The sequence below is a fragment of the Leptosomus discolor genome, chromosome 1 (assembly GCF_034619465.1).
Source record: "Leptosomus discolor isolate bLepDis1 chromosome 1, bLepDis1.hap2, whole genome shotgun sequence".
NCBI lineage: Eukaryota > Metazoa > Chordata > Aves > Leptosomiformes > Leptosomidae > Leptosomus > Leptosomus discolor.
In genome coordinates, this window is record NC_141391.1 from 116,607,625 (window position 1) to 116,626,509 (window position 18,885).

Consider the following 18,885-nt stretch of genomic DNA (forward strand, 5'->3'; position numbering starts at 1 on the left):
CAGAATTTGAGAGGAACGTGAGACACTGGAGACCTGGGCTGCCCTCTGCAGAGGTGACTCTACCAAGATACAGTTTGGGAAAGGTGACTGCACAGACACCAAATGCAGTGGTCCAAACTAGATTGTAACCATTTCAGCAGCAGTGCAGGAAGAAAGAGCTGGGGTGGGACAGAATAGGAGTCTATTAAGTGAGATTCGTGCAGAAAAAGACAAATCTCATTCTGAGATGCTTTAAGGGGAGTTTTGTGCATAAGGCAAAGGAAGCAATTATTTTGTGCATTTACTCAATACTGCTGAGCTCTCAGCAGGAACAGTGTGTCCGGTTCCAGGCACTACATTTTACAGTAGATGTAGACAATTTGGAGACAGTCCAAAAAAGGACAACAAAATGATAAGAGATGTGAAAAAAACATGACTTATAAGGAATGGATAAAATAACTGAGTTTGTTTTCTCTAGGAAAAGAACAACAGGAGGGGAGGCATGGTAACAGTCTTCCAGCACATAAACATTTGTTATAATGAGTAGAGAGACTAAGCAGTTGTCCTCTACATTCACCAGAAGTAGAAGAAGAAATAAGCAGCTTAATTTGCAATAAAAATGATATAGCTAAACATTAGAAAAACGCTTTGAAATGGTAAGAATAGCAAAGCACCACAGCATACTGCTTGGGGAGGCTGTAGAATCACAGGAGGTTTTTATGAAGAGGTAAACAAACATCCGTTAAGGATGATCTTACCTCTTATGCAGGAAAACAATCAGAGGGGAGAGGGAGGCTTTCTGAGGTCTTTGGCTCTACAGTTTTGTGTAGGGACAAAGATGTAAAGAAACCTCAGAGAAATATTTCAGTTTAAAAAAACCCCAAAACTTATCTTGCCATCAACTCTGAAAAATCAGCCTGGACATCCTAGGTTGTCTACACCACTCAGTGCAATGCTGAGCTGAGGAGACACCTGCTCAGGCCTGGGAGCAGGTTGTCTGTGTCATTTCACTTGAGTTAATTATCTCCTCTGGAGTGGGGCTAATTAGCTGGGGCATTGTAAAGCACAGTGGTGCTATGCCACTTCCCGTGCTGGTGCTAGCTCACCCCAGGCTACCACGGGTATCTCCACACTGGCCTGCAAGGAGGGCTGTCCTGTGAAAGCTTCAGGAGGGTCACTGCTTTGTTCTTTGACTTCAGTCATGGCTCTGAACGTGCTGCAGATTTAGAGGTGTTTGCTCACTGTAACCACATTTCAACCAATTTGTTCTCATACTGTAGTAACTGTAAGATTAAATGCCACAGCTTAGTTAGAACGTTCCATCTGAACATTGACACTAACCATGAAAAACAGGGTGCGAGCAACCCATGGCGCTTCCAGTAAGAACCTCTTTTCTCACTCAGTTCAGCACTGACCTTTTCCAGAGATGCTGATTTTATCTGAGGGCAGAAGTAATGAGAGCCACCCACCTTGTCCCAGTACAATTGCTGGAGCAAAGCAGAAATAGGGAGCAGCCAAGCGGTGTCTCGGGCTCCTGCAGCCTAAACCACTAGCGGGCGGTGTTTTCTCATTCATGCACTGCACAGCACCGGGGGAGACCGAGGGATACTATGAATGAGAAAGGAGAAGGCACAGCATGTCCGTTATGCTGCATCTAAACCCTACATTTCTCTTCTCTCATCTCTCATTTCTTGAACTTCTTCTGTAGATAAAAACTACAAAGCAAACAGGAAAGCTGGGGCAATGCAGTAATACCTATTGTGAATACTATTTTTTTAATAGTAGTTTTGCAATGGTTAAATAGATGGACTTAAACTGATGTGAAGATCACTTTTATGTCATTGGTTTTACCTATAGCATCAGTGTAAACTTCGCTGACAAAGCACTCTTTTTGCTAGTATAATCTCTTTTCACTTGAATCTGCATCGCTTTTCCAGCAAATATGTCTCATGTATACCAGCTGACTTGCATGATTGTCACCCTTTAATAACAGGATGCTTAATAATAAAAACTGCACGAAACTTACAAAGAACGTGTAAGGCAAAGGAGATGAACTCTCACATGTCAAAGGTAGGTGCTATGGTACTGCAGCAGCAGCACAAACAAGGCTAGGAAGAGAAGAATACTCTTAGACACATGATTTCATGGATCAGCAAGATTTCATTTAAAACTTGACCAGGCTATTTCTAGAAATGCAGACCTTCATAACGCTGTGCTGGTTAGAAATTTTAAGTTCTCATGCCAGTGCAGATGGTATTTCTGAGGAGGTGTGCTGGGAAAGAACCCAGAGCTTGCAGGCAACGTGTACCACATGCATTATGGAGCCATCACATACAAAATGCCTTTACTCGGTCCATCTATCTATACCATCCTCTTACCTGTCTCTTTCTCTGCCCCCTGCCTAGAACCTACCACCTGCTTGGACATGGAGGTGGAGCACATCAGCTGGAGGACATCACAGAGAAGGTCTGAGAACATAGGCATGTTGCATACTTAAGTGGCTCATAGACACAAATTTCTCTGTGTGTATATTCTAGATCATGGCCCTTCACCCACTATTGAGATCCTCCTCAGAGAAATGGATTAACTGCTATCAGGAGTTACGAGGTATCAGACCAGTTTGGGAACATGTTGCTTACAGCCAATCTGGACTATGTAAAGTGGAACCAAGGAAAGCAGTGACAAGCACCTGATAATACTTCTGGTAATAATTAATTGCTCCAGGCCTGCCAGTAAAAGAGGGACTAATAATACCTCCCGGCCTCTTGAGGGGATCTCTGTTTGTTTTATCAAGACTTTTTATACAATCTTTTAACATCCTCAGGCAGAAGAAGCTGGAAAGGACAAAGTTTCTGAAAGCTCTGAACAAGTGGTTATGTCTGGAAATGTCTCCTATTACCTCACTGCCTATGAGGTTTGTGGCCTTCCAGTTTCTGATGGCAGCTCATTCCCTACTCCTTTCTCCCTTCTGGGCTCTTCTAACACCATCAAGGCCTGCCTTGCTGAGTGGTAGGCTCAGGGCTCTCGGGAGTGTTGTCACCACCCGCTCTCCATCTTTATCTCCCTGCCTTCATTTCCACACTGCAGAATGACGTGGTGGAAGTGCACTGTGCACACAAGGTGTGGAGGTGGCCTGGGAGAGCTCATAAGCAGGACAGGGGAGTGATGAGGACAGCAAAACAGGCCATTATCTGTTCTTCCAGTCCCGAGAGATGTGCGTACCTGCCGTGCACTTTGGCTGACCTCACCTTCCCATTTCCCACAGCAGAGCATGTTCCCAGCCTCTCTGGGGAGGACATCCGTGGGGACAGTTCCTGTTTCCCTGCCCTTTCAGTCATTTGCCTTCCTGAGCCTGATATGATTGTTTCTTTGGGCACAGTGTAAAAGATGCCAGCAAGGAACGGAAGCCTCTCATGCCTCAGTAATTTATTAAGAAGAAAAGGAGGTTATTGAACTTGGAAGCTGTTGAGCCAGTCGTTCTCTTTTCCTGATCGAGGAGATAACCCGTCCATAGATAAATCATCCATCCAAAGTTCTTCAGCATTCCCTGAGACAACCTGGCCTCAAACTAATTAATAGCTGAGTGGAGGGAGGCAAGGATTATCTATGTACAAACCTGCCAGAAAACATAAGTGGTAGGGCTGAAGGGCTTCCAGTTTGGAGAGACCTGTTGGGGTTTTTTCTTCATTATTTCCAGCAAACTTCAATCCCTCAAAGTCCTGTTACTGCTCAGTGAATATATTATTCTTAACAGCAATATGATTTAAAGCATTATCAGAATCCTTGTAAGAGAAGCATTAAGACTCTTTGGGGGTCCCCTGTCCTGTGTCAGAGCTAGCAAAACTTTCAGCAACTACTTCTATGGCAAGTCCTACCTTGGCACAGCAACCGTCAATTACTCTTCCACATGTTCTGCACTACGAGGACCCATCTTGTCTGATATTGATAAACACAGTCATAATGAACACAACTATTACTACAGATAGTTCCTCAGCAAAATACAGGCGTGTATTTTAATGGCCTGTGTCTCTCCAGTCTCTGAAGCTCTGAAGCGAAGACATGAACTCTCATACTTCTGTTGGCCACCCTGCTTTGGCCCAGGGTGCAGTAAGTTTGGTGGGTTTCTAATCCCTCTGCTGCATATCAGCTCTACTGACCAGTGCTGGGTGTATTCAGCTGCAGCCCTGGCTCTTCCTTTCAAAAGCGTGCCCTCCTTTACAGAGGCACAATATAGAAGTCAAGTTCATTCTAATACATCCTCCTTAGCTGTATACAATTGCGGCATCTGTTTCCATTTTATATTCATCAAGGCTTTGCCTGCCCAGAAGACTACAGCTAGAAGACATTGGAAAAGATGCTGGGATGGCTTATATGACTGAATGTTAGAATTAATGGCTATAGTCCTAAGAAAGACTGAGTGGGCAGAAGTGAGGTAAAAAGAAAAAGTATTACCTGCTCACTTGTTTGTGATGTTGAATCGCAATTTCCTAGTTAACAATATTCAGTATTTGTGAGCTGGTGTTCTAGTAACTGGATTGATTATTTGGGTCTGCAACAGATAGCCAAGAAACACTGGAATATGGGAGCACTGGCTATTCAAGTGCTAACCAAACAAAAAAAATAAACATAAGTTATTGCTTAGTTTAACACACGCTGATGTTGCTGACTCAAAAAAAGCCTTGGGGATTTTTAAATGTTCTGAACAGCTTCCTCATTTTCCAAATCTTAAATCCAAAATGAACAAAACCTGTATTTCACCTCATCCGGATTGGTAAAGCAATGGTAGAAATTACAGATTGGTAGCAGGTTTACTGATTGCCAATTAACTCCACTGTTAGATGAAAGCAGAAGAAGGTCCAAAGTGGTCATGCAATGCTTTGAAAGGCATGATGATTTAAAAAGTCCTGTTTCCCAGCCCTGAGAGGAATTCTGGGGTAAATCAACACAAAGAAAGGATTAAAATAAGAAAATACATATAAGCATTGAGAACTGCTTAGAAAATTTTTACTAGGCACCAGAAATACACAACTGCCCAGTAAAGAAAGAATAGTGTAATTAAAGAAAACACAACCAGATTAAAAATGGGAATGCTTTTAAATAAGTAAAACATGTATTACAAATAGTAAGAGAGCAGAAGCCGAATATAAATTAGAAGACAGGAATTATAAAAAAATTATGATGGAAGTGAAAGGGAAAAAAAAGACTGACAAATCTTTTTTTTTAAAAAAAAGTAAATTAAGAACAAAATGAGTCCTAATCATGGTATTGATCTGTTATCAGATGGAAATGTTAGATTATTCAATAATAATGCAGACAAGAAAAATGAAATCAATAAATACTTCTATCCTACTGCTGGGAAAAAGGAAGGTAGATGATGAAGACATTGTTGACGACATGTCTATTCTTGTAGTATCTCAGAGGAATGAAACACTACCTACTAAAATCAGGCATTTTAAATCTGCAGGACTGGATACATTGCACTGAAACCAATGGGTAAGTCCTGGAGGAGAAGATGACGACCCATAGTCTGGCATTTTGTAAAAACTACATAGAAGGGCATAATTATTTTATAATTATCTCATAACTGTAATTACTCACAGGTAACTACAGACCTATGATAGGGTCTCAGTCCTGAACTAAACAATGAAGTGGCTAACACAGACCACAGGGAATAAAAGGAGGGAAGTATATCTAGGGGCATTCAACATGGGTTTATAGAAAATACCCAATTGAACTGTATTAACCCCATTGAACTTTTCTCTGAGGAAATTGCATGGACCTTTGTTACATATAACAAAGCTGGTATCACATACTTAAGATCCTGGAAGGCAGCTTCCCTTCTATCACATGGCAATTTGATTGAAGAACTTCCTTGACATAAAAATAAGACAGCAGACATTAAACAGACTATAAATGACCTGTCAGGCTGGTCCCAAAATACAATTGAGAACTAGAAGCAATTATTTTGTTTATAGCATGTTTGTATCGAGATCCTGGAGTGTGTTTGTTATCACGGTATTTTGGTCAATAACACGGAAGAAATCATCAAAGATTTTGCAAATATCACTAAGTCCAGGAGAGGGACGAATCATGAAAAAGGGGACTGCTGATCTCAAGCACCCCTGATGGCACAGTGAGTTGGGCAAACACAGAGAGTGTTTGCTTTAGCAGAAGAAAGGTCATGTCTTGCACATCCACAAGGAGATCAGCTGTAGCTCTGCTGTGGGGAACTTTGTCTTGGGAAGCAGTGACTCCACAGAGGACTCTGAGCTCAAGGTAGCTGAGGAGCTGCGTATGAGCTCGCAGTGCAACGTTGTGCTCGATAGAGCTAACATGATCCTTGAATGTGCACATAGAGGCAAGGTGTGTACCTCAGTCCTGCCTGGTTTATTCTCCAATTTTCAGGACAGTCCTCTACTGTCAAAACATCCCCATTATGTGTTCTCCATGACCAATGGAAATTAGAAAAATAAGCAAATTAGGAAAAGAGTGCTTATTTTCTGGTTCAAAAGTCAGCTTACTTTAATGGCTACCTGCCAGCTTGAACGAAGAAAGGACCCCCCCAGGTCTGTCTTCTCACCTTGTACTGATCATATGAGATCTTAGATCTACACACGGGCTGCTAATACGTAATTTTAAGGGCTTAAATCTGCTTATCTCTAGTCCAGCTCCCCAAAATAATTTGTGATCTGTGAGGTAGCCCAGAAAGCAATGTCACGAGTGGCGATGTACAGCATCATCCTGAGGATTCTTGCTCATGTGTTTCAAAAGCTGGTCCCATCTATGAGCAATGCGTCATCTCTCAGTGCTGGAACGATAGTGCCTATCTTTGCTTATCCATGTAATGGAAGCAGTTTGAAGGACACACGCAAGACCATGTGAGGAGCAAATGTGAAGTGAGTAGACTAGAATTACTGCAAAGCAGAATGAGAATAGTAAAGAACACTCAGCAGAAGACAAAGCAATAAAGACACTGCCAGAGCACCATCCACACATGCCAAAGGACAGCTCACAGACAACTTGAATGTAGATCCTGCCTCCTTCAAGCTTAATACAGACGACACCCCACAAAGCACCTAAGTGCATTTGTACCAAAGGGCATCACGAATCAGCACTTGAGTGGCCTATAGCAGACTCATATCTGTCCAGCATGAGGGTGCCAGCAACCTCCTGTTCATTACTGGACTGTTTCAACTCTGTTCATTGGAGTACAAATGCCAACCCTGGCAAGCTGTCAGTGAACCTACAAAGACTTATGAACAATCAGCCACCAATCATATACCCAGAACAGACCCAAAAAATACAGAGACTCCTGCGAATTCTCTTGGATGCTGTTTGCTGTCTACATTGTCATGCCTGTCGAAAGCCACGTGACTGTCCTACGAATAGATTTTATTTTAGCTGGAAATTGACACTTGCATTACCAGGTCTCCCTGATGCTGAAAATTTTCGTCACTGATGAATCTCAGATGTCAAAGGATGGAACCACTTCATTTCCTGCAAACTGGTCCAATGCTGTTACACTCTTTGAGTGTATTGTCTATCCTGCCAAAGCATGGAAAACCTGGTACTGTCCTAGAAAACATCTGTCCTGGGAAAATCAAAGGCTACCAAGGAATTAAGGAAAGGATATTGATTTCTTCTTGTCAGGAAAGAATACCTGGGCTTGCCTGGGCAAAAAGCAAGGGGCAATAAAAATCTTACTCATGGAACAACAGAACAAAATAAATAATGTAGGCTTTCTCCTAGTGCAGGGAAGAGGGCAGAGTCAGGCTGGGACTTCTAGAGGGAGCATTTAATCTAGCTTGTGGCCCTTAGAGAGAAGATAAAACTTCTGTAGACTGCCATGGAAGGAGCTCTGTGAGAATGCCAAGTGCTTCTGATGATCCAGGCCCGAGTCTCCATTTTAGGCAAGATATTTAACAGTGACAAAAGTAAAGATGGTTGTACGCAGACCGCACATTCCTGACCTATGGAAACCACTGCCACAGATTGGGTCTGAGCCCCAAAGGACTGCGTTTATCCAAGAGTACTCATGGTTTCAACAGCTATGTGTTTGTTAGAAGGGGGAACAGTCTTCTTGGGAAGGATTTCTCTCCGAGCAGCAAAGTCTTCATGCAGCAGGGACCAAGTGTTCTTTCTGAGTCATTAACTCAGCTGCTTTGCACAGCAATAAACCCTAGATAAGGAAACAGCCAAGAGAGGCGCAGATTGCCAGAAAGGGGTAGGGTAGAACAGAGGTCCCTGCTCCAGTTCCTGACAAAACCCTTCACTTTTACTCCCCACGACTAGATATCCACCTCAATGGCACAGGTCATCCATGAGCAGAGGCAGTCCCGGTACCATTGGAAATAAACCCAGGGAATATGGTCATGGCATGTTTCCGGTGTGAGCCATCAAAGCCAAAAGCTGTGAGGACTGGAGAAAGTCTCCTGGGGCCCGACCGTTCAAGCACAGCCGTCCCAACCATGTGCTGGCTTGCAGTGATAACATTGTGTGCTGAGGTTGGCACGCACTCCAGGTGAAGTCACAAGAGGAAAAGCTTCCCACCCCATGCAGCCTCAGCAGTCACATCCACAGCTCCTCGCCCGCTCACCGCCCCTCAACACGCTCCAACCAGCTAGCCTTCCTGCGCTGCTGCAGGAGACACGCTGTCCTGCCTGGCTTTCTTCCACTGTGTTGGGGTAGGCTGGTTCACAAGTGGCCATTGTGTTTCCTAGGAAGTATTGTTACAGAAAGTACCTGCTCATACCAGCTGTGCACAAAGGCTCAGAGCCTCTGCCGGCGCCTGTTAATATTGCCCCAGCCTCCATCTGTGTCAGTCCTCATCTTTCCAGCGATTTTCTCAGAAGTTTCTAATGGTACGTTGCATCACCAACTCTTTCACATGTATACTCAGCCTCTGTCAAAGTTTAAGTCTGTGAGGAATAAGGTAAGATATGAAGCAAAGCTCTGACATCATGGGAATATAGTTTTTCCACAACAAAAATCAAAACGTCCATTGAGGAGGAGGAGGGCAAGTCTTGTTTGACTCATAAATATAGGAGAATAACTGTTTGACATTTTAAGTTTGAAATATATGACAAAGCCATAGATGACGGCATGCAAAGTCATTGGCTTGGCCAGAGGAGAATTAAAGCAACGCTGATAAATGACAATTAATACCACTTATCACTGAGCACCTCAGTGAACACCAATGAAGCCTCATTTACTTTGGGATATCACTGTGGCATAATCCAATAAAAAGCTGAACCAAACACTCCGAGTTCAGGTGAGAGGCCTGCATCTAGCCCATGCCCTCTTCTCTCAGCAAAGATCATAGAATCATAGAATCATTTTGGTTGGAAAAGACCTTTAAGATCATCAGGCCCAACCATTATCCAAACACTACCAAGCCCACCACTAAACCATGTCCCTAAGCACCACATCTATACATCTTTTGAACACCTCCAGGGATGGCAACTCCACCACCTCCCTGGGCAGCCTGTTCCAATGTCTAACCACTCTTTCAGTAAAGAATTTTTTCCTAATATCCAATCTAAATCTCCCCTGGTGCAGCTTGAGGCCAAGATGGTGCTTAGTTGCTCCCACTGGGGACTCTGACTTCTCCCACCCTGTACAACTAGACAGACAGACCCATGGTTGCCACCACAGACAGTGGAACAATGCTCTGGGATGAGGAGCTGGTGCCAGGGTGGGGGTGGTTGCAGCTTTTCTTTGAAATGTTGGTGCTCACTTCCACCACCCTCAGTGGTCTTTCAGTGGTGGAGGCAGCTGCCAACGTCACAGAGTGGGAACAGGATAGGCAGTTACATTGGAAACAGGAATGAAGGGGGAGCAATGCTGCTTATTGAAGCAATAGCATTGGAAACTTGGAGAGTGATGTGGTTTTGCTGTTTGCAGGCTGTTTGCACAGGGCAAGGTGAAAAGGAGTAATGCCTTGCGTTGAAAGGGGATGCCTTCGGCTCTTGCCTTGAGGTCCCAACTCTTAACCCCATAGCTGCCAACAGAGTGCCAACCTCTGACTGTAATGCCAGAAAGAACTGCTGTGATCATCCAGACACACACCTTCGAAAACTTGGGTCAGAAGACTTGGCAGAAACCGTTCCCTTCTCTGCGAGCATCTACTTTCTGACAAGAATCCAGCCACAATTTAAAAGTCTCCTGGGGAGGATCCTCCACAACCCTCAGTGAGTTCTTCTAGTAGTTAATTACAGACAATGTTAAAAAGTAGCACTTTTTCTCATATGATTTCCACACACCACACCCCCCCATCCCAGTTTCAAATTCCAGGTTTTGGATATTACTCTTCAGTCTGCTAGACCATAGAAAGTTTGTTCCCCATGCAAATATATATAGACACTGAAAAATATTAGCTTTCAGCTTTCTCTTTTCCCTTCAACTCTTCAACCTCTTTCACTGGAAGGCACACTTCCAATTCTCAACACCCTCAGGCATTGTCCCTGAAACCTCTCCCATCCAGGAACCACCAACAAAAGCACTGAACACAGTACATGGGAAGTGACTGTGTTAGTGCTAAATGACACATGCACTCAGCCTCTCCTAGAGCCATTCATCTTGAAGTTATTTACCGAAAGCTGCACTGAAAGTTGTTTACCGAAAGTTTAGTTCCCCCAACTACAGCATCATCCTGGAATTTTGTTGTCAGCCAGTGAGATGCACCAGCCCCCACTTCTTCCCTGTCACTGCTTCCTGAGACAAACTTGCCAGCTGATAAGCATAGCCTGTATTCCTTATTCTGTCACACATGACTTACAGCAGCTAATGTTATGCTTGGCCCCATCTTTCTGAGTGATCCAGACTATTACAGTAATGTATTTTTTTTTGCTAGCTTACTGATTTTTGAGTCATTCCTACTGATCAATGACTATTGTGCTGTCTTTCAGATCATTGATAGTAAAGTTAAATAGCGTGCAGCCACAAATTACCAACTTTATAAAGCTTATTCCCCCTTACAATTACACTTCTCCACCCATGTCAAGGACCAACATGTTTCCTGTAAAGTTCTAACGTCTGCATTGCAAGAAAGAGCAAGAACAAGAATCTCTAAAAGCACTATATCAGAACTATCTATTCCTGCCTCAGTCTACCTTATGTAATTTCATTGTAAGTGCTTTAAGGTAAAATTACCATTTGATACATGTTTCTGTAGGGCCTACCACAAATGGGCCCCTATTAAGAAGCAGTAGTCTTCCTCTCTGGCTGGGACAAAAGCAATCTTATGCACATGTTTAACTTCATCCTGTGTCAGAGAAGCTAGTCTCAAAGCACACTAAAATACAGGCTTTCTGTTTTTGCAGGACTGGGCACCAGGAAGATGCATAGCATGCAACAAGGAAGGTGAAACAGGAGGTTAGACAGTCAAAGCTTTTCTTTATACTGTTGTAAATACAAACCTCTTCTCACATCTTCCTTTCAGTTGTTAAATACACAAATATGGGATTGCATTCCCATGCCTGGTTGCCTTGGGGGCAGTACACAAATTACACAAATTGCAAATAAGCAAATACATGGATTCCCTGACTTCCAACGGATTTTTGAAGATTAACTAGTTAACCCCTAATTACACTGACAGTGGCTGGCTAATGAATGAGGTGAGGCAACACCCTTGGCTGGTAAGATTCATGATGAAAATGCTGTGTTATTCCATCCCAGGGAGGAGAAGGGCTCACAGGTCTGGCATCTTACTGTACAGTTTTCCCATCTAGGACAGAGTCCCAGTAGTCTGTATCTACAGGACTGTCTGATCTTTCCCATTTTATTGTAGGATCACTGTAGGAGGAGGTATGAAATCAAATGGTTTTTCTCAGTGTAAACAAAGGGTCCAAGTGTCACAGATCCTTCCTGGAGAGGCACTTTCGCCCACTGACATAGCTGACTAATGTGAGAACAACCTACCTCCTAGAAGATTTCACTTTAGCTATGACAGACACTTTGGTTTCCTGCATCATCCAAACGGTTTGCCCATCCGTGTCAGTCCACACACCAGAGAGGAAGCTAGCACGCTCTAGGCTGCTCAGGTTTGGTGTTTCTAATTGGGAGCAGAGATGTGATTATAGGGTGAAACAGTAGTCATTGTTGTCAGGAAACACCACTCCTTGCAATGTGCTACTGGATGTTAAACTTGTAGTAACCTTCACTTTAGTCTCTTGACTAGGACCAGGAAATACAGAGCCATGTCTTACAAGCGGTAGCACCCCGCATACTCTGCACCCCAAGGTATAGCTGTGGCCTATGGTGACAGGCCCATGAAGATTTTTAATGCAAAGAGCCTACATGCCAAGAGTGGTTTCAGAGACCTGAAAGCTGCTGTACCATTGCATTCAAGCTAGCAAAAGGGGTGGGGATAATCAGAGCATCCACAACTACTGCATATGGCACTTTGCACAAAGTGAAATAGCAAATACATCCCTTTGGTCATGTCTTCCTTCACTTTACTTTTGGGAATACAGACTTACTGAGAGATCCGATACAGAGGATTCAGACCATGCTAGAGCCACAGCCCTCCCCAGATGAATTCAGGATAGTTATCTAGGAGATAAATTCTGCTCTCATTGATTTTGGAGACAGAAGCAGGACTTGGGGACCCATCATTTCTGTACTTGCCCCCACAGAGGCCCTTAGCCTAGCTAGCTGAAGAAATACAATATTTATGGAGCGTATTCAATGTTTGTGACACTTCTCCATTGTACAAAACACTGCCAATACTTCTCCCACATTTTCCTAATTATTTTCTTCCTCTTTCCATCTTTCTTTTTGTTTTTGACTCCTTCCTATTTCTGTCTCCCTCTGCTTCAGCTTGGCTGGGCTTTCATTTCTTCTTTACCCCATGACTCTATGTTCAATACCATCTTCTTGGATGGCCGACACCGGTAGCATTGAGCAGTGCTGTCCCTCCTGGCTGATGGGCTTCATCCCCCTCACAAAAGCATGTCCCAGTAGTATTAGGCCTGTATGGCATAGCAGACATCTCCTGATTACTGTTAGATCCTTTTTGCTTCATACAGGAGGAGGCTGTTTATAGCCTGGAGCCTGCAAAGACTTCTGGAATTTGAAATGCTTTCTCCTTCCATTTTGAGGGCAAGCAGCTGAAGAGATCAGGAATCCTGCCTTCCCTCACAAATATCTTGGCCTTCTAGATATCGAGCTTACCTTTAGATCCTGCAGCTCAACAGATGTGCTATCACATATCCCACTGTTTACCCAGCCTGTGCAATCTGATAGGCTACCTATATTGAATGGGGTGATTAACGTCTTGAGAACGGATGGGAGATGACCTTCCACACAGCCACGATATATTTTTGGAAGGGCAAGGCAATGTCAGAAGGGCTTACTAAACTCTTTGATCATTTAAGCTTCTGGTTACCAAATAACCACCAGTATCCTTTCCATAAACCCATTTATTCTTAGCTACATGAATCCCCATCCCCATTTCTGCATCTAGTCCTAAGCTATATCTTTCCTCCCAGCTACACCATCAGCAGTTCCAGTAACCCGTTCCCCAAGTGCTCTCCTTTTCCTGATTGAAGACATATTGTGCATCTTCCTTGCTGTGCCCTTCTCTGACCTTCCACAGCAGCCCAGTCACTTGACATGAGCAACCACTAGGCCATAGTTTGAAACTGCTACTTCTAAGCCCCCCTGCCAAAAGTAAGAGAATCTATTGAATTCATGGATTTCTCATAGCTTCTCTCATTCACCCGTCAGTTGTTATATTCACATCTGCTGCTGCTAACTAGCCTTGTTTTTATCAAAGCACAGCAGGACCTAAAGAAATCTAAGTCTGGTAGAGTTATAATATCAGAAGTACTTTCTGATAATGGAGAAAGATAATGGAGTACTTTCATTATCTCCATGTCCTGCTTTTTATTTTCTCTATTCCCTTTTTCTTCTCCTTTCTTGTTTGCTGGCATGGTGAGCTGTTACATTAGGTCTGCAGCAAACATGAGCTGGTTAGTGCTGAGTGCAGGAGCAGCTCAGCTAGTAGTTCACGTCCCCTCATTGCTGCACACCAGACAAAGAGTGAAGGTGGCTGGTGCTGTGTGCCTCAGAAGAGCACCAGCAAATACCAGCACCCTTAAGGGATGCCACATAGGGTGTCCATGGGAAAACACTGACCAAAGGCATGACTTCAGGAGGACATTGATATCTCACACCCATCTCTAGCAGGGGTATCCATCTCAAAACAGGACTCACCACCTTCCTGTCTTTCCTGGTCTAAGTATATAATGCAGGGTGTTGGGTTTTTTTTCAAAAAGCACTCCAGAAAAAAAAAAAAAGATAGTAAGCCAAGCTGGTGGTGACGTGGCCCAGTAGGCCACTAATTAGGACATTTCACTAGAATGTGGGAAAAAAAAAAGAAAGAAGTCAGGTTCAACACTTTCTCCATTTGACCTCAAGTGTCTTGGGCAAACAGCTCTGCCCTTCAGGCTGGAGCACATTCTAGGATGATATTCACTCAAATCTGACAAGGAAGCTCCTTAAAATTTCAAAGAACAATAACCAGACAGCTAGATAAAGTGCAAATGTAAGTCTTCATCTTACACAGGCAGATTCCCAGAGAGAGATAAAGGAAGCATAGCCCCACTTTTTACCACCATGACAGCTTAGCCTAAGATTACATACGCTTCATTTCATATGCTCTGTTGATCCACTGAGCAAACTTCAATATCATAGCTGCCTCCATCTCTACAAACAGTGGATTTCAGACATGAGGGGGTTAGATGCTGTTTCACATCCTCCAAGAAAAGAGGGAAGTTAAATCTGGTCATTTACTTCCTGGTCTTAGACACTAGTCACAACACTTACCTTCTCTACCAGCCTTGCATTGTGCACCAGGTGATCTGGTATGCCTTCTCTGAAAACCTGTATGAGACCAGGCCCTGATAGAGAGATAGAGAGAGGGACAGCTTGCTTATGGATCCCAGTGGACTGAAGCAAGTGCTAGATATCATGTTCCTCAGGCTCTTACCAAATGCAAACTTTGGGGACATTATTGACAGATACCACAGACTTCCAGGGTGAGGAGGCATCAGCAACGTAGGGAATCTAAGTACTGGTCTCAAGAGCTAACGGCAAGCGCCAACACTGGTACACAAATACCTCAACAACACTCAGCTGCCTAACTCCTAGGTAGGCAGATAAACCAGTATTCATTTCAGGGGGAATTAGGTGTTTACTGTCTTCAGAGCATTGTGCTCCTGATCCTGCCGAGTATGAACAGGGCCAAGGAAATAAAAATGTTGAAGTGCAGAAAAAGAAATTTTGAAGGCTTGGAAAGAGACATAAAGGTGAGCAAGCAGATGCAGAAGGAGTCCGTAAGTGGTTAAACACCACTCAGGAAGATGGCAAGTGCGAGGGAATAGCAGACAACCATGAAATGGGGACATACAGAGTCCACATGAAGAGGCTGAAACCTGACAGAGAAGCCACAGAAGAAATATGAAGCTGAAGAATGACAAGGGTAAGGCAGCAGGACCTGGGAGGCAGGAGGCTGGGGACTACAAGCTGCACTGCAGTAACTGGGGACAACTGAGTTTTTCACTTAGACAGTGTAGGCAAAAAGTCATGTTTTATAGGAAAAACTGGTGAGATTTGACAGGTCCATATGCAAGACAGAGCTTGGATACAGTAAAATGTGCAGTAATCTGGATGTCATTGTCAGGGAGAACAGCGGAAGTGCTGGGGGTGATGAAGAGAGCTGGTCTTGGGAAAAGGCCCAGGTTTCCCACACATCGAGTTCCAGATGTTGGTAGGGGATGATGGAAGACTGGAGAAAAGGGGAGATGCTGGAACAAAGAGATGGTAGTACAAGATGTTGGACAGAATCAAGAGAAAGAGAGCAAACAGGGAAAACAGTTCAAGAGCCCAGGAAAGATCAAAGCTGGTGGGGAAAAAATAAAAGACTCCTCAAGGTGGCTGGGACAATACTAGATATTTCTGTGAGAACAGCTTTGGGATTATGATATTGAAAATAAACTTCAAGGTATCCAAGCAAGTATTGGAGAGGAAGAACTTGGCAAAGATAATATGAATACAAGGAATGCAGAAGGAATTTGTTCCATTCTACAAGTGGAAGCATTGTAGCATGTGGAAGTGATTACAGGAATGATTACAAGCCTAGTGCTATATAAGACATACAGGATAATAGCATTCAATGAATAACATAGTACAGAATAGAGCTGTAGCCCAAGAAGAAAAAAATATGCCGAGAGCTGTGTAAGCCTATTTTCTGAATAAGATGGAAAAGTAAAATAGCAAGTCAAATCAAACTTTTCATTGATTTCACTGGGAGCTTCTGTTGTTAATGATAATTCCTTCCTCTAAAAAAGTCCTTTGTTTCATCTTTCATCATTTACAATAGTTGTACCACTGAAGCTGAAATCAAATCTTCAGCCATGAAAAAAGTTAAGGACTTTGGCCCCAAGTTCTTTTATAAAATCTTCAGAAGTTTTTCTCCAGCAAGGAATTTTAGCATCATGACTTTTCTCTCCAGTTCAGGAAGAAGGACACTACATCTAGGATCCTTTTTTTTTTTTTTTTTAAAAAAAAAAAAAAAAAAAAAAGGCAAGCATTCTTAAACATCCAAATTTCTCACTCAGAAGGAACATTCTTCTTTCCAGCCAGTTCCATGACAGGTTTTGTTGTTCTCCTCTAGTGGCAAGATAACGTACACTAGTTTGGCACCAGTTACAGGTTCCAAAAATGACATACCTGCTTAGCAGTTGCTTATTTTTTTATATTCAGGGGTCCTTAGTTCAAACCCATAAAGAGGACTCTTCCACGTGTATCACTGGAAGTTGCTTGCCTGTAAAAACAATTATTCAAAAAGTAGCTTTAAAAAATGCCAGGAGCCCACAGGTAGCAGTTATGTGTTGAAAAGTAATACCCTCTTCTAGCAATAATTAGGATTTGTACAAGAACTGCTTAGATCCTTAATAGCCCAAGAGAGGGAAATAAGTTATTTCTGGGAAAAAAAAGAAAGACAACAAAAATCCCTGTGCATTTCTTCCCATTATCATAGTTTTATAGCTCTGCAATCACTTCAGGTGGCTTACATTTCCAACTCCACTAGGTACTGAAGAGTAACAGCTATCCCAACTTCTGCAAACACCTATTTCAACTCAAAATTCATGCGCTGCTGTGCCAGTCATATCAGCAGACCCAGTGCTCCATAAACCTAGGAGATTATTGCGTCCTTGCCTTTTCTTAGGTTAGGGCCGTTTCTTTGTTACCTCACTCTGGACCAGAGTCCCACGCTGGGTGCTGGCTGCAGGCAATTCAGCCTCCTATGCTCTGCAGTTTTCTGCAGAGCTGCTCAGGAGATTACACCGGCGATGGCATTTTATCAGTGCTGCTACGAGGTGAGCGCAGACATGATAAGGAAGCGTTAAAAGTCAACGAGGTGCCATTGACAAGGATTGAAGCTGGGCTCACGCTTCCCCACCGGTCATGTGTGTGCTGACGCTGTGCAGTCCAGTCGCCTTCTCACCAGCTGCTGCTTTGGCAGGCAGCACCTTTCACCCTCTCCTTTTGGTACGCAGCCTTCTGTCTAGCCAGCCAGCTCATCTCCACTGAAAGCTGTCACAGCATCAGGCCTGCAGGGAACAAATCTTTTCTTATGAAACCCCTGTGGGTTCCATAGTGAGCATTAAAGAGATTTTTCATTGCTCAGACACGCTGATGGAGGGGTAGCCTGGTTGCTTCTGTTGCCCACCACCATTGCCTCTCAGAGAGGAAAGACCTGCTCCCTGAAGTGACTGCTTTCCCAGGCAAGCATTCGCACATGCTGCCTGGAGCAGAGCAGAGCCCCAGCAGCATGCCTGGCATACACCCCACAGAGATTAGCCCCCTGCACAGGCAAGCCCCAAGGCTTGCAAAACCTGCTGTGACTAAGCGCTTGATTAGGACCTAAGTGTTTTTCCACCAAGTTTTCAGGGGCTGGTGAAAAAGCTCATAGGAAATTTATTTCTTTTGTGCCACCACAGTCCCTGAGCTGGAACCACACAAGCAGCAAGCAAGCTGTAGGCTTAACCACATCACAGGGCAATACATGCTGTTAGAGCCAAAACATCCTGGCTCCATCCTTGCCATGATGACCATTACCTCCACATAGCAACAGCAGAGATGGCCTGCTGTTGGCCACAGACTGATCAGAGAGTTTCAGAACAACCTGAAATGCAAGAATCTCTTCCACAACCTACCTAACAAGGATCCACCCCTGTAACCAAGGACACCAAGGATGCTCCCACTGCTTGAGCTACCACAGCTGAGGCCCAGTGGCTCAAGCAACGCTGTTCCAGAGAACAACCAACTCACCAGAGCACCACTAACAGGCTTTGACACACAGCGAACCCACACAATCACTGCAATGAGCTAAAGGACTCCATTATATTCCCATGGTGCAGGTGTGGTTGTCACAACTGCCCCCTTTCCTGGCTGGTGCCAATGAAGTCTTTACCAGCAGCCTCAGCACAGAAATCCAGGTCTGAAAGAAATTCTCAATTTAATCTCCAGAGAGACCCTGCCTGTGCAAGGTTGAGATGCACTGAGCATTTAACCAGGCAAGCTGCATCTTGCCAGTGCTCTGGCACCCTAAATTTACATTCATAGAGAGAGAGAAAAGAGAGAGCTGCTGCTTCTTGGTGTGTGCTTGCTGGAAAACACCTTCCGTGATATCCATGCTTTCTGTTTCCTAGTCTTCATAAAAATGCCAGGGGCAAGAAGAATCTCTTCCTACTCCTTGAGATTCAATAAAAACCCCACATCTCACCAATGCACCTTGCAAGTGGTAGGCAGCACAGGCAGAGCCCCCTGCTCACTCCCAGGAGAGCAGGCACATAGGGTTTAGTGCTGAGGGCATGGTGTTGGGGCCAGGCCAGCCCT